The 15,159-nt window shown below is 41.6% G+C and overlaps 1 protein-coding gene across 1 annotated transcript in view; it reads left to right on the top strand.

Annotated features, from left to right (window-relative positions):
• The window catches only part of imp3 (IMP U3 small nucleolar ribonucleoprotein 3), a 151,862-nt gene that overhangs the window by 72,436 nt on the left and 64,267 nt on the right, over positions 1 to 15,159 (top strand). The window lies entirely within an intron of this gene.

The following is a 15,159-nucleotide window of genomic DNA, read 5'->3' as shown; positions in this document are numbered from 1 at the left end:
GGGAATTCTGGGTTTTGGATCCAGCGATGAAGAGAGAGTGATATATTTCCAAATCATTTTGATGTTGGACTTGGAGGAACACAGGTTGGTGGTGGCGTTGCTGACATACAGCTGCTACATTTGTCATTGTTGATAAATGTTGTGGGTGTAAAGGTACTGTTGAGTTTCATGGATATCATTGTAGCTGCCCTCATCCAGGCACATTCTTGCCTTATCCTCTGTAAATGATGAAAAATTATCGTTCTGCAGAATGACAATAAGTATCCTTTTAAAAAATTGGTCCTGTTCTACACATGGGGTTGTGCAGTAAACCTGGGGACATATGCATCTGCAATTTGTAGATTGGTGACAATTACTTAATTGGGTTTCCCTTGTGATTGTTTGCTCAATACCTATTGCAGATTCTATCAATCTATCTGATAGTTATGTCCTTTTGGGCTTGACCAGCTCAGTCACTGGTGGCCCTACCATGCCGCTGTTGATCATGAACATTTGATCTAGTCCACCTAGGCTACACGAGCTGCTTCCAGTGCTCCAAGTTTTGCCCAGCATTGATTCATCAGTGGAGGAAAGATGATAGTAATCAGGTGGGTGCTTCCTCTCGGTGTCAGAAGACTCATGGGGTCTGGAATTTGTACTGAGGATGCGTGGGTGTGTATGCCTGAGAGGCATGTGGAGCCTATTTTGCAGCTCCAGGTCACTTCCATGAGTCATTCAGCATGTGAAAGCTATTGCTGCTGTGAGCCCAAACAAGAAAATGTTTTAATGTTTCTTCAAGGGAGTAAGCCACAATAACCTCTTAAAGCAAGATTAGCCCAATGTCTAGACTTTTTTTTGGCAAGATATAAACACTGCAATAAAGCAGTGAAGTAGTACATCAAATATTAAGGACTGCCTATAGAAACAGAAAATATAACAAAATATAGACTAGGTATCGTTCGTTAAAGAACACGATTAAATAGAATCCACACAACACACCAAAATGCCTAAAGTCCAATTCTGAACAATAATTTGAATGTTGACTGAGCAATATTTTGAACAAAAACCACGCGCTGAAGGAACTGTGCAGGCTTCGCAGCATTTTCCTCCAGCTCTTTGATTTTTGGCTGAGATTCTGTCCTCTACAGGATCCTCTACAGTCATCATGTATCCAACAGAATTATTATGGTAGGCGATTCAACAGTGCCACTGAATGGTAGGTCTGCTGGCACTTGTGTGCTGAGCATATTGCCTGCCTCTACTTTTTCAGTATTAGCTGTATCTCGCAGAATATGGCCATAGGCCACTTTATTTTCTGAGCAGTTGTGAATGGAGTGCATTTCATGAGTGAATATCCTCACTCCTGACCAGATAATGAGGAAAATGTCATGGTTGAAGTATCTGAAGATGGTTCAGTTGAGGACACAGTGCTGAGGAGCATATGCAGTGGCGCCCCGTAGCTGAGATCAGCATCCACAATTACAACCATTTCCCTTCATATAAGCTATGAGCCTAACCATGGGAGTGTTTTCTCCTCAATTCCCATTGACTTCAGCTTACTCAGGGATTCTTGTTGTCCCGCTTACTCAAATGCTCAGGGCAGTCAATCTTCCCCTGTCTCTGGAATTTATTTATTTGGATCAAATTTGAACCAAGGCTGTGATGAGCTCTTGGACTGAATTGTCCTGGCAATTAATGGGTTACGACCGAGCAATTGCTTCTTCACTTTATAGATGAATCTGCTGGTATTTGTTATTTCTGCACTATTTCCCATGTTATTGGTTGGATTAAAGGATCAATTAAGACAGATATTCTTGAAGGATATGTAGGAGCTCTCTGGTTTTGAGTCCTATCAAGTATGCATAAATAGGGTGATAAAGCAGGGGGTAATATTTGCTTCATGTAATTATTTAAGATGTTTCTTCAGGGAGTCAGGATATAGAACTTATCATGTGGAGTAGTTGAAATAAATATACTGAAGCATGTAAATTCATGGTTAATGTGCACATAAAAAATGAGAGAGATATGCCAAGTGTGAAGGAAGTTGGTAATTACAGTGCAAAGAGACTGATGTAGAATATAAGCACCAGATTAATTTAGTGAGGATGAATAGCCTACTCTGCTTTAAATTATTTGCAATCAAATTAACCATCTGTTTATAAAGATGATGATTATTATGTAAGTAATGAAATACTTCAGTATCATACCAAATACCAGTTTGTTTTCTATTCTTCAGCAATTCTATATTTCAAGTTATATTTTCTGTTACCACAGACGAACCTCAAAGCAGTGAAATGTAACATCAAGTATTCTGACAGTTTTTTTTAACAAGCTGCTGACATCCATAAAAAGCGTTTTACTGAACAACAGTACCCTTTCTTTGTTAGTTGTCGTTGGGATGAAATCCAAAATCCGACTATTTTGCCTGCCGATATAAACCACAGCTAAGCATTGTACTGAATAGACCATGACTTGCAAATACCACTGCCTCTGGGGTGCATTTCATACAAAGCCAAATCTAAAAGCAACATGGTATATCTATCTTGCTTCTTTGTGCATCTATTCTTCAATTAAGTCATCTTCCCCTGCATTAGAAGCTTGGAATATGAACAAGTTAACTCAACTCAAATCGAGGTTGTACATTGTCAGGATTATAATATACATCAACAAAGTAACACCATTGTGTGGCGAAACAATGTAAAACTATGATTAGATTTCTGCTAACATGGCAAAAGTGTAATTGCTGCTTTTATCTGTATTGCAAAAAGTAGAAAACACGGGAAAGTTTGTCCATGGTTCCAATTGAAAGGAATGCTCAGATGATGCTTTTCTGTTTATAATAGTCACTAAATCTTTTCATTTAAATCTCCCCCATTTTTTTCAAGCTTTGCATGTTTTTTTAAACATTTTCCAGCCTGGTATTTAACGTTTGCGAAAACAATACCCTGTCAATCTTCTCCTTTGTGGCATGCATTAGCAAGTAGAATCAAACAATTTTTGGTGAAGAGTGGGAGTAGCATCTGAAAGTGGTTGGACTGAGCATTCTGCTACACCACTTCAAGAAGCTCCTGCTGCAGTGTACTGAGGCTGGGATGAAAAAGCACACCCATTTTGTTTGTACAAAGTACAGCTTCAAACATCGGCATGTTTTCTCTTTTGATGCCCATTGACTTCAGTTTCCGAGGGAGTTATTTTCACCTTGATTCTAAGATTCAGCACTTCAGTCAGCTGTGATGAGGTCTGACCACAGCCCAGGGCTGTGATTAACATCAGGAGTTCCGTGATTCCTGACGCAAACCCAAAGTGAGAGACAGTTTGCAGATTACTAGAAAGAAGTGCAATGGTGTGCATCTCAGAATACAATACAATACAATACAATACAATACGGGTTTATTCGTCACATTGCACATAAAGTGCAAGGGAAATGAATATGTCAGCAGCGATACAATGAGAAAGAACACACAATACACAATAAAAATTTAACACAAACATCCACCACAGCATTCATCACTGGTGGAAGGCACAAAAATTGGCCAGTCCTCCATTTCCCCCCGTGGTCGGGACCAGAGTCCAGAGCCAGTCCATAGTCGGCTCTTCCCCACCGGAGACCGCGGCTTCAGGATGGTGTAGGCCGCAGGCCGGCGGTCGAAGATTTAAAGTCCCCTCGCGCCGCAGCCCACAGGGCCGGTGGTCAAAGCTCCCCTCCAGGGATGATGGTAAGTCCACGCCGGGTCCGCGGTAGAAGTTGGCCGCGGGCCGGCGGTGGGAGCTTCTTCGTCCCCCGGGTCCCCCACGAGGGATCCCGGGCTGCGGACGCCGCGCCAGCTGGAACTTTGCAGACCGAGGCTGCAGGCTGCCGGCTTCCGCGGGCCAGCGAAACGGAGCGCTCCCCTCCGGCGAGCCCCAGCGAGGGCTCACCCGCTCCACGCCGAGAGTCCACGCTGCGCCCGCCGCTGGAGCCCTGGGCGCGTCTCCGGGAAAGTCCACGCCGATCCTTACTGTTAGGCCACGGGGGAGGCGACCTGAAAAAAGTCGCCTCTCCGTGGAGGAGGCGACCAAAGCGGTTTCCCCCACACCACCCCCCACACAAGACACACAAAGAAACACAAAAAACATACTTTAAAACATACTAAAAAAACAAAAAAAGTTGAAAAAAACAGACACGCTGCTGACAGGGCGCCGGCTTGCAGCGGCCCCACCGACCAATTTTAGTTTTAGAAGGATACCAAGATGTACCATTTACTTCTGATTCAATGTCAGCCTTGTCCCTTTGTAATGATATGCTGGGGAAGTTCATTGCTGAGGATGTGGGTAATCAGTGAGCTGCCTCCATCCATTAGTTATTTCCTTATTCACCACCCTTCATATGTAGATGTGGCAGGACTGCAGATGTTTCACCTGATTCATTGGTTGTGAAATTGCTCAGCTCTCTTTGAAGCATGTTGTCTTGTGCTGCTTCATCGTGTTTGCAACTGTTAAGGAGCTGTTCTTGGGTCACCCTTGTGCACTCTTCATTTAATCATGGTGGAGCAACCACTCCCCTAACTGGCTTGATTGTAATGATGGGATGAGTTATTTGCTGGATCGTGAGGGTGCTTTTGGGTGCACATTTGAGCTGCTCAATCCATTTAGCATGATTGAGCTGCCACACCCAATGCCATGGGCAGAATCCTCAGCATGAAGACGGTGTATGCTCTGCAAGAACTGTATGGTGGCCAGATGGCTCTTCCGCAGGAGCATGGGCAAGGACAAAATGGTGATCTAGTCATTACCTGCAAGTCTTGTAACTCGGCAAACTCAATCATCAGTGGTGCCTCCAGGCCACAGGATGGAGATTTGTCTGCTTGCCAACGTACGTTTTGGTGACTTGGTTATTTCACTGCTTCTTCCTGGTGGGTTTTTTTAACTCAAAGGAGTACTGATTCATCAATGATGGAGAATGGTTTCCTCGCCTACGTTTGACTTGGAGCCATAAAACATTATGGGACCGGGAGTCAATTTTGAAGATTTCCAGAGCTTGTCTCTGTATGCCATGGTACTTCAGCCTGTGGTGAGGATATCGACTCTGGGTCAGTTCCTGTGGACTGGAGGGTAGCCAATGTAACTCCACTTGTTAAGAAAGGAGGGAGAGAGAAAACTGATAATTACCGACCAGTTAGCCTTACATCGGTAATGGGGACGATGCTGGAGTTGATTATTAAAAATGTTATAACAGCGCATTTGGAAAGCAATGATGGGATCGGTCAAAGTCAGCATGGATTTATGAAGGGGATATCATGCTTCACTAATCTTTTGGATTTTTTAATTAATTAAGAGTGATCCTAAATTGACTGAAGTATTTTCTGGATGCAGCAAAATACTGTTCTCATAATCTATATTACTAAAAGTCTGATCTTGACCACTTCCTGTTGTATTGTATGTTGATTTTAGAAACCACGCTGCCACTTACAGCTGTGATGTTTGGCCATCTTACTCAGAGTCCCTCTCCGCTGCGCAGGACAAAAGGATTTTTCCCATCGATATATAATAGAGTTATTAGTGTTTTAAAAATGTTGAGATTCTCTCTCCTGAAGGTCACGCCCCTTCCGGAGGGACTATAAAACCCGGAAGTGTTTTTTTTATTTTTGTTTATTTTATTAGAAGTTAAAACCCGGAGGTGTTGAGTGCCTCAGTCAGTCTCTGCAAGATGGGGGAGCGAGAGGGTCACATCTCTCAGTCTGAGCTGTGAATAACACTGAGCACATGTCTACTAAACTGTGAGTGGTTTTACTGACCTGTCAGTGCCCTTAATGTGGTTTGAAAATATAGTTTAGAAATGCTGAAGCTGTGTTGCCTTTGGTTTGGAAATGCTAAAGCTGTGCTGCCTTTGGTTTGGAAATGCTAAAGCTGTGCTACCTTTGGTTTGGAAATGCTAAAGCTGTGTTGCTTTTGGTTTGGAAATGCTAAAGCTGTGTTGCCTTTGGTTTGGAAATGCTAAAGCTGTGTTGCCTTTGGTTTGGAAATGCTAAAGCTGTGTTGCCTAATTAAAGTTGCCTTGCCTAATTAAAGTTACCTTGCCTTCTATATAATTAAAAGTCTAATCTTGACCACTTCCTGTTTGCGCTTTATATTGATTTTAGAAAAAACACTACCATGTACGGCTGTGATTTTTGGCCATCTTACTCAGAGTCCCCCTATGCTCATCAGGTGCCGAGAATTTTTCCCATCGATGAAAAGTAAAAGAGTTATTAGTGTTTAAAAAATGTTGAGATTCTCTCTCCTGTCAATCACGCAATGAAGGCCACGCCCCCTGGTGGAAGGGTTGGAGGGGAACTATAAAACCCAGAAGTGTGGGGGTGGCTCAGTCTCTGCAAGATGGAGGAGGGAGTGGTCACGACTCACCAGAGGCGGAAAACCCGGGGAGCCAGAGGTGACACGTCCCCCCCATGTTTTGAGAGGTGGGGGACATCCCCCCCCTAGTTTTTGTCATCCAGATTTTAAAATCTCTGCTTTCCCCGAGACAGTGGAGGTGGGAATGCTGATCGAGAGCGCCGATTGGACGAGAGAGACGTCGGTCAACAGGCAATGGGGCGGGACATGATAATTCAGCGCGGTGATTGGAGATGGGAGGAGTGGGGGGGGGGGGTGGGACTGAGGATAGAGAGCGATGATTGGAGGAGGGAGACGTGGCACAGACCTGCGCCTCATCCACAGCCAGGTTCGATCCCGGCTCTCCGGCGCTGTCCCGTCCCCACCCGAATGCCCCCCCCCACGGGTGGCCAGAGAGGTCGGGAGTCAGACGCGAGCTGTACCCCCAGGCCCACAGCCACCGCAGAGAAGCAGCGCTAGACCCAGCTCAACCTCTGCCTGGGCTTGCGGGAAATATGGCCAGCGCGGAGAAGCAGCGCTGGTGTCCCGTCAATCCAGGCAGGGCTTGTAGGTTAACCGGGCGAGACAGGCAGAGTTGAGCTGCATTTAGCGCTGGATTGAGCCTCCGAAACCTCGCGCATGTGTGTGTGAGTGTCCCCCCGGTCCCCTCCATATTTTGATAGCGAGTTCCGTACCTGCGACTCACTGTCTTTGGTGGCCTTGCACCCTGCTTGAAATGGTATGAAACTGCACTTGAATTTGGTGGCCTTGCACCCTGCTTGAAATGGAATGAGTCAACTGCCAGCCCACAAGCCGTGAGTGAGTGAGCTGCCAGCACAACAGGCTTCAGTGTCTGATCCTCCAGCCCAAGAATCCATTCGGCCCACAATGTCCATACTAGCCCTCTGGAAACCAGTCCCTTCAGCCCACAACACCCTTACTCCTGCTCCAGAAAGCCCCCCCCCCCACCCACCCCCCCCAACCTCCCTGGCCACCAATATTGGAATTGGTGGAGAGGTGGAATATTGCGTTGGGGGACCAGCTCTCCCTTGTGATGCTGGGACTCAACGGGTCCCACTTAGTCTAGTAATAAATGTTTTAAAGATGATGGTTCCTGCCCAAAAGGTCGTCAAAAATTAGAGAACTCTGAGGCAAAAGAAACGGGCACTGGTTGTTTGGCCTGCGCCAATTCTTGTCTTGAAATAAAATGCAGATGACGAGGGAATTAATCAATCACTGCCAGAATAAAAAGTGAGGCCTGGAAGAGTAAACACAGAAGATCAGGATGAAAATACAGTTCAGCATTTATTGTGCGAGATAACTGAGTTTATTTGAAGTTGGTTGGAAAGGCAGAGAGAATGTGATGAAAAGCCAGAAAAAGAAATGGATAATGTCGACCGGTTTTGCGGTATTTACTGAAACTAATTTACAATTCCAAGTTATTAACTTGCTAGCTACATTTAAATTCTAGTTGCCATGGTTAGATTTAAACTCGTGTCTGAATTATTTGGTCAAGCCTCTGGCTTACTGGTCTACCGCAAGCATACTGCTGATAATGGAATGATGTTGAAAGTAATAAGTTAGACAATTTTTTTTTTTTAACTTTTGACAGAAACTAAAATTCTTTGTGAGAAACCAAAGCAGCAAGTATAAATCGATTTGAATGTGAAACAAATAACAAAAAGTTATAAAAATCTATAAATACAGACACTGGTAAAAAATAGAGGTGCAAGTGAATCAATTCGGCTGAAGAATTAACATTTCCGCGTTTAATGTTAATTGGTTTAATGTTAATCACATGTACTGTCATATCACTAAGTATTGCAGTTAGTGCAGAGAGTTGTGTCATAATAAGTTCATAAGTTCCATCAAGTCTACTCCGCCATTCAATCATGGCTGATCTTTCCCTCTCAACCCCATTCTCCAGCCTTATTCCATAACCCCTGATACCGTAATAATTAAAAATCTATCTCCGCCTTACAAGCATCCATTTACTTGTCTGCAGCCGTCTGGATCAATTAATTCCGCTGATTCACCACCCTATAAATTTATACTCAGCAATGGCAAGGATATAAAATTAAGAGCCTGGTTCCTTGTTGGCAAGCTCTCAGCTCGTCACAGATAAATAATGAAGCCTCAATAGAGATGCACCACTTATCTTGGCAACAACTAGATATGTGTCAGAGTATACTTTGAACTTCGGTTTATAAAATCTCATAACATCATCACATCACAATCTTAACCAGTTGACTGCTAAAATCAAACATCCAATGAAATTTGTGTTGGTACTGAAATGAATTACTTGCACAATCTCTGGGGAATGTCTTAAATAAACCAGGTTTTTAATCTTGCAGCTTTTTATCACCACCTTTTGTTTTAATCTCTGAGGAAGGCTGCACAAGTATGTGAGGTGCTCTTTGTGTCCATCTGATTTTGCTCCTTGACTATTCTATTTCAGATCTACCTTGTTTGTTAAATAAACATTTTAAGCATGTTAATATTTTTCCAAAGTTCTGGTGGAATTCCTATGTATTACTACATAAGCTCTAGAAAGGGTTGTGCACAAGTAAAAGTATTTTAATTCCTTGCGGTGTTTTCACAAGGAGCTCAGGCTGCTGGTTCCCAAGGTGATGAATTAGTCGTCTTGCATTTGCAAAGAGCAAAAGGCGCTTTTCAGTAGAGCGTCATTCCGTTCCCTTTAGCATAAAGAGAGAACTATTTTAATTAATAACTACTTTGAAACATTTCTTAATTTTGAGGTCTTGCAGTGAAAAGCAGATTTGAGTGGGATTGGCACATCTCTGAATGTGGCAGAGGTCTGCAGCCCCAAAGGTCGCTGTTTGCCTCTGTGTGGCTGAACTAATACTAATTAAAACATCGAGGCCTGTTCTTGTACGGCTTTGCAAAAATCTGAAGGAACAGCTTTGATAACTTTTCCAAAGTGGGATTAGCGTTTCTGTAGCAACAAATGTTTTTGATACAGACGTAATGTTCACAGAGATGGGTAAAGTTAGCTTAAAATATACATTTGAGTTTTGGTACATGCAACCTCGCTGACCAGAGGAATTTCTAGCTCAATTCCCACTTCACCTACTTAAGCATTGAATAATAGTGCTGCTCCATGAATGTGTTATCAGTATTCCAGCCTTCTTTTCTTGTCTTACTTGTGTTGGGCCAGTTTTCATAAGCTGGCAGTTAGGAAAAATTGTCAGTCTTTTTGTTGGGGGGACGTGCTGCTCCCTCATTTATAGCGACAGGGGGAGCAGTTCAAGAAACCCTGATGGAAACAAAATGATTGAACTGTACTAACAGCATTTAAAGTAATAATGTAAAATTGGCGTCAAATTTATTTGCCTGGCTTTTTGAGAGACCGATTAAATTCAACATTCTAATTACGAGTAGGGCCCCACTCTCCTGTTCTGTCATTTTATAAAACCATGGCTGATTTAATAGAACTTCAGCTCTGGTTTCTCGCATACTTGCGGTAACATTTTACCTCCATGCTTATTCAGAATCTATTTATTTTTGCCTTAAATGTTTTTGGTGACTCTGACTCAAATACCTTTTTAAAGCACAGAGTACCAAGGACTAGGAATGCTTGGTGGGGGGGGGGGGGGGCGGGGGGGGTGCCTTATTTTCAAACAATGGCCTTGATGCAGCTCGTAAAGCCGGGTTCGATCCTGACATTGGGTGCTGTCTGTGTGGAGTTTGCACGTTCGCTCTTGACCGTCTGTGTTTCGACTTGGTGCTCTGGTGTCATCCCACATCCCAAAGAGGTGTGGTTTTGTAGGTTGATTGACCTCAGTAAAATTGCCTTGAATGTGGATGAGAAAGTGGGATAATGTGAAACTTGTGTAACGTGAAACAGATGATCGATGGTAGGGCATTGCCTCGGTTGACCGAAGTCACTGTTTCCATGCTGGAAACAGATGAGCTCATGTGTGCCTTATAAAAATGAAGCCAACCTCCCTCTTTTTGTATTCAGTCTCCCACGCAATTAAAAAATAACATTGTTATTTTTCTCTAATTACTTGATGTTTCTGCAGATTAGCTCATAGTACCTGCATTTTTCTGTTATAAAACTAAGGTCCTTAGGAGAACAATGTTATGAAGAGTCTTTTCTTTCCTCAAATAAACTGATGTCTAAACTTCAGAAGATCAAAGAGGAACTGCCAAAGGTGGACACAAAATGCTGGAGTAACTCAGCGGGTTAGGCAGCATCCCTGGAGAAAAAGAATAGGTGACATTTATTCAATCTGTTATAAAATGCCTTCAGATGTCCTGCAGGGAATGTGACAAGTACTCTATATTGAATCAAATGTATTTTAATGAACATTATGAGCTCAGATAGGTGGGACTTGAACAAACAGTGCAGCGGAGCTTATTTTACAATTCTTTCTGAATGTGTCTCATCGCAGAACTGAGGATTGTGAAAATCAGTTATTGGATATTCTCAACTCATCACCTTCAATTCCCCTTCCCCCACCACTTCCAATTAATTTATTTGATAAGCTATTCTTTCTATAAGCTATTGCTTTCTAAGTGTTGGCTTGGCTAATATTACAATTACATGCTTTGTCCAAACACAAAGATAAATTATTTGAAAAAGAAAGCGATTTAGCCTTGGACAAATGCTTTGGATCTTAATGTGACAAATAAAATTGACTTTGACTTTGGAGCTTTACCTACTTTGATGTGATAGGGCTGAACTAGAGTAATTTAGAACCCAGAGAAATGAGTCAAGCCAACTGAACTGCAACAGACATGTTTGTGTTCGAACACATTATGCATGAATTGGGTTTGGAGCCAGAAGAACACTACCAACAATAACTTCCATTTATACAGTCCCTTCAGGATTGGAAAACATCCAGACATAATAGGTGGCCAGGAAGGGATCATGTATTATGTGGTTGTGAACAGAGTTAGTGGCAGGGTCTAAAGTCTATGTCTTTCATCTCGCTGTTAGTTGGAGGGGAATTCTGTTTATCCACGATTGAATGTCAGAAATCTAAACTTAACAATTTAGATTGTGTGGAGAGGTCGAGAGATGGTGGCAAGGCCGAGCTGGATATTGCGATTTTGCGCACTCGTGTGTTTTGAGCAGCATGTTAATGAGAAATAGAATTGGGTCATGCATTAATTGTTATGGACCTCAGTGGCATTTAACTTGCCGAAACCTCAGTCTAAAATGGCACCTGCAGGTTGGATAGAATTTCAAAGATGATGATAAAGAAGCAGTAAAGGTGCTAGGTTTGAATGTTGAATTTATTTAAAGTTTTCATTTCTCTTTCATCGTTTGGAAATACTCAAGTTGGCTTAGGTAGGATTTGTATAGTACTTTTTTATGCTGGTATCAATGGAACTAATTTTCATTTTTAGATATTAACTGATAACAAGATGGCTAATATGGTGGTGCATCTTGTAGAACTGATCTCGCACAGAACCAATGGTCCAGGTTTAATTCTTACCTCTAATACTGCCTATGTGGAGCCTCCTTGTGATTATGTGGGTTTCTCCTGGTGCTCCAGTTTCTACCCTCGTCGCAATGATACATTAATTGGCAGCTTTATTGACCACTATAAATTGCTCCTAGTATGTGGTGAGTGGTAGAAATCCAGTGCGAGTTGGTAGGAATGTGGGGAGAATAAGATAAGGTGGGATAAATGTAAGATTTGTGCAATTTGGTGTTTGAAGGTTGGTATTGAATGTTAGGTCGAAGGGCCCTTTTCTGATTTGTGTGCTTCTGATTTAATGAATATACTAGACCAAGTGGGACCCGTTGGGTCTCGTCCCCCAATGCGGTGGGGGGGGGGGGGGCACAGGATGGCTGGACCCCAAACGCAGCGTCGGCGCTCACCCCGGAGACAGGCCCCCCCCGGATCCAATCACCCCCATTGTGTGCTTCTGATTAAATGAATATACTAGACCAAGTGGGACCCGTTGAGTCTCATTCCCCCAACTTAACCCGTTCCCCCAACACAACCCGGGCTGAGGCTAGCGAGCGGGGCCGAGAAAGTGAATAAAAGCAAGGCGGGCCAAGCCGACCGAGCGGGGCCTGAATAAAAGCAAGGCGGGCCGGGCCGAGCCGAGCGAGCGGGGCCGAGAAAGTGAATAAAAGCAAGGTTAATCTTTTTTTTTAAACCGTGAGGTGTTTTAAAATAAATCTTATCTTTAAAGATGGCGAAAATTATGCAGTCAGAATCAAGCGTTGCAGAAGTTTTTTGTCTTTTTTAAAAAGTTGAATCATTGATAATGTTATGTATAGAATCTTAAGTGAACCTGATTAAGGCATGGAGAGGAAAAATGTGAGCCAGAATATTAAAAATGTTAGCGCTAGCGCATAGCTTTTGGAGGAAGATACAAAGAATACAGACACACATACAAGATTAGACATTTATAGGTATACAGATATATCTCTGTCACTGCTGCAGTTGAGACCATTAATTTTGTCAATTAAAGTTGTGGAAATTATCCTTTACAAATGAACTTAAGAAGCAGAAGTTGAAAAGTGATTATAGATCACATGCAGTAATTTTGTTCATGTCTGTTTCAGTTTGATTCATCACTTAAAAATTTGGATCAAATTGTACTGTAAATTTCTACACAAAAAATATAAGAAATATTGAACTATATGTGGTGAACAGAATTGGAATGAAAATTGAGGAAAGGTTAAAATATGAACATCGATATAGATATACGATTAATTGTTTTAAGCTGGCATTGTTTAGCCATTGTATAGACGTAATGGTGGTCGGTGTGTTATTTTTGTCTGGATATATGCAGTGACAGTTTTTTAAGTGAATAGTTTTGTGAATAACATCTCCAGAGCCTTCAGCAATTCATATTCAGAAATGAGAATTGAAGGGCTTGGTTTATTAAATGAAAATTTGTCAACTTTGGGAATACTGCAAGTTTTCAAAGTATATTAAGTAACAGTACAAAACAGTTGAGTTCACATAGAAAGAAGATATCACTCTCTCCCTTTTGCTGGTTCTTAATCTATATTTTTCAGTTCTTGTGCTACCTAGTAAATTGTGATAACAATCTGGTTTGCGACCCGTTCACTAATAAGACCTTGTAAGCTCTGAGTTTACCAGCATTGCATTTAACATAGATGTGCCATCCCGATACTGTATTTACAAGACGTTTTCCCTACGTTTCATTCTCTAACATGAGGAATCCCAGTTTAAAAAAAGGCTTCAAACATGAATGCATTTATTGTATAGATACGTTTTGGGATCTGGTTTGATCATATTGTCGTCTAAATGTAGAAATTTAGCACGTTATGAAAGTTCAACGTTTGTGTCGTTATTTTCACTCACCATTTTTGCATGCAGCTGAACTTTGCTAAACCATGCGCAATAAAAATTAATATACATTGACTAGGAGGCGGCTTTCTGGTGTGAAGAACCCTCCTTCCAGTAGAAACAGTGCCAGAAGCAGTATTTTTGTTTTTTGCATTGTCTCTTCAATCTGCAAGTGTTGAACCATAGCTGGTCAAAATTAACGTAATAGTAACTGTTTTTCTCCCATGGGCAAGTACAATTTTTGATCTTAAAAGATCTTATTTGAAGCAAATTGTGTATGTTGTAAAGAATCGACTCCTCTGAACGCATTCTTACAACTATTGTCAGATTCAAATTGAGTTTAAATGTCCAGAATTGGTAAGTGGTCAGGATTTTTATTTTTAGGCCACATCAACTTAAAGTAAAAATCCTAACCACTTACCCCCCCAATCTGGATGGTTGACACAATCTTCCCACCAGATTCAGAGCTTCAAGTACAAACTTAGATTCAAGAGTTAGGATGCAAGGAAATGTAAGTTAAAAGTGGCATAATTTACTTCCACCTTGTTATTTACCCTGAATGATGTAGTGTAGTGTACTTATATAAATATGTTACAAAGTTATGGGAAATAGCAAAGATTATCTAATTCACAAGATTAGTGTTGTGTTCGTATCATATAAAATATATTTTGAAATTAACTAAGTGGTTGTTAATTCTTCACTGTCAAATGGAGCAGTTTTATGACATGGTTTGTCAGGGTAAAATGTGATAAATTGACTTCCATGGGAAACTCTCACAACTCTTTTCCCAAGGTAAATGGCATTGTTTGGCGCTCCTTGTATTAGTTTGTGATGTAGTGTACATTTCTTTGAGAAGAAAAAATATTGAGACGATATTGCCCTTTATTTCCTGAAGTTCCCCAATAGTAGAACCAATTTGGTATATGACAGATGGGTACGGCATTGCCAGAATGGTGGGAAACTGCCTAGCTTATCTCTGATTCCCACCTTGAACTGTACGAAGAGATTGAGGACCTCCAATTAATATTGTCTACCTGATAAGTGTGGGTTTGTGAGACTTCAGAGTAAACATATTTTTCATGTATTTGGCCATAATGTGGTGAAAGTACACAATTTTGTTGGGACTGTAACCTTGGGCTGGTGAGAATTATTGCCTCAATCACTGTTTTATTAAATGAAGTCAACAATCCAGGTGGAATCCGAAGCAGAGCAGCTGTTTGCTATGATTTGTTTTGAACTTCATTATGTTTTTTTATTGATTCGAACCTTGAACTGCAGAACGTAATTGGTTTTAACATTTAAAAAAAAAAAAAATGGGTCATCTGATTGAGATTTTAATCTCTCAAAATATATTTACGTTAAAATGTATATGTAGACTTGGATCCTTTTCTTTTGGAACTTTGACATGCTTTTTCTCTCCTTGCTTGCATTAAGAAAAAGGCTGACCAATCAAAACAGACTTAATTTGGGGTATCCTACAGCAGCAATTACTCACATCCTCACAACTTAAGTTTATTGCACATCC

The sequence above is a fragment of the Amblyraja radiata genome, chromosome 10, assembly GCF_010909765.2.
Source record: "Amblyraja radiata isolate CabotCenter1 chromosome 10, sAmbRad1.1.pri, whole genome shotgun sequence".
NCBI classification, from domain to species: Eukaryota; Metazoa; Chordata; class Chondrichthyes; order Rajiformes; family Rajidae; genus Amblyraja; species Amblyraja radiata.
Note: the sequence above shows the minus strand (reverse complement) of the source record. Positions and strands in the feature narration are given on the sequence as shown.